General features: G+C 59.6%; 1 protein-coding gene across 1 annotated transcript in view; it reads left to right on the forward strand.

Moving 5' to 3' along the window:
* Positions 1-1,725, forward strand: part of NR4A2 (nuclear receptor subfamily 4 group A member 2) — a 19,793-nt gene that overhangs the window by 9,476 nt on the left and 8,592 nt on the right. The gene's annotated exons all lie outside the window — the stretch shown is intronic.

A 1,725-nucleotide genomic window follows, 5' to 3' on the forward strand; every position in this document is an offset into this window, starting at 1 on the left:
CGCCGTCGCCGGCGGCGCCAGCGGCTCTAGCCGGCCGAGGCCGCAGCAACATCTGGGGGAAACTTAAGGTGGTCACGTAGGTTTCCCCGAGGCCTTGGCGTCGAAGAGTTCGTGGCTTCCCGGGGCAGCCGCAGGGCACCTGATGGCAACGCCTCTCCAGCCGACCCGGAACAGGGGGCGGTGGGGAGCGGGAAAAGGCGGGGGTGGTGATTTGACCTGTGCAGCAGGGGGACCCGGACAGTTCCCAGGCGCTATAGACCCGAGTGAGAACGGCAGAAGAGGGACAAGACGCAAAGGGGCTCTGCAACCTGGAAGCGAGCCACGCCGAGGGGGAGGGGTGGCTGGAACGCCGCGCAGGCAGAGAAGGGGGACGCCCCGGAACTCTCCCTCTTATCCTAGCCTCTTTCAGGCCCGCAGGAGACGCCCCAGGTGGCCCGCCCAGCTCCGGCCGTGCGGTCCGGTGGTGGGCTCCCCAGATGGAGAAGCGGCGTTTCCTTTGCTAGAAAGCTCCCTGCGCCCTCCGCGTGGCGGGCGAATTGATTTGCAAAGCAGAGCCGCCGGCGGCTGGGACGCTGGCGGAGGTGGGGCAAACTCGGGCAGCTAGCCGGGGCCCTCTCCTGGAAGGGATGTAGGCACACACGTTGTCTTTGAGACACCTTGTCTTTGAGACACCACCTCTCGCCTCCCATCTCCACCCTGTTCGCCTCCTCTAGTCCTGTCTTTCCTTCTTGATACTCAGATTGAGGCTGTACTAGCCCTAGTATTTCAGAGGAAGGTCTATTTCCCCTAAAACTGTGGGAGAGGTACGAGTCGGTGGCCAATGAATGTAGAAAGTATTCGGATTGGCGGACGGTGGGGTCAGAAAAACCTTTCTGCAGAAGGTACACCTGTTGCCTGCTGCTAGGCTGCTTTGTCTGAGAACGGAAAGCGAGCGACGCTTCACTCTCGCTCTTGAGGTTCCTGGGGCTGGGGCACCGTCTGCCCCATCCATTCTCTCTCTTAACCCCTCCACACAACACTTCCCACTTCGTACATGGGCACTGCAAGGAAAAAAGAAAGCACAAAAATAATAGTCCTACCCCTATTCCCACTTCCTTTCAGCGTAGACTGGTGTGTGTGTGTGTGTGTGTGTGTGTGAGAGAGAGAGAGAGAAGAGAGAGAGAGAGAGAATGGATAAATGGATAAGCCAGAGAAGTTGAGGCCAAGGATAGGGAAAGGTAGAAAAAGGGGATGCACCGGGCTAGGGAAATCCCACCCCAATTGCCTGAGCCCTCTGAGTGTGTTGTGTGTCACGGGACACCTGCATGGGCTTCTGCTAAGGGGAATGACGATACTGGGTGGGTAAGCTTACGGTGCTTCAGGCACGCCCCATGCCGTGCGGCTCCAGGTGCGGGCTACCTGGCCCACGCCAACATTCCCTTCCGTGAGGCTTTTGTTGCACTTCCCCACGTGTGAATGGCCGCGCGGCTGCGAGGGCGCAGGGGCTTAGGGGAATGTCAAGTGTACCCGCGCTGCGGGCTGCGCGGACCTGGGTGGAGAGGTCACACCTCGTTCGGAAAAAAAACAACAAAAAAAAAAAACAACCACCCAAGTTGGCTACCAAGGTGAACGCAGAACGGTTCCCACCTTAAAATCGGCCCTGCTCGTGACGTCAGGTCGGAAATATACCAAAGCGAGCGCGGGCCAGGAGTCCGGGGAGCTCGGCGGCGCGACGATTGGGCAGCC

This window comes from Tupaia chinensis, unplaced genomic scaffold (genome assembly GCF_000334495.1).
Source record: "Tupaia chinensis unplaced genomic scaffold, TupChi_1.0 Scaffold000380_1, whole genome shotgun sequence".
Taxonomy (NCBI): Eukaryota; Metazoa; Chordata; class Mammalia; order Scandentia; family Tupaiidae; genus Tupaia; species Tupaia belangeri.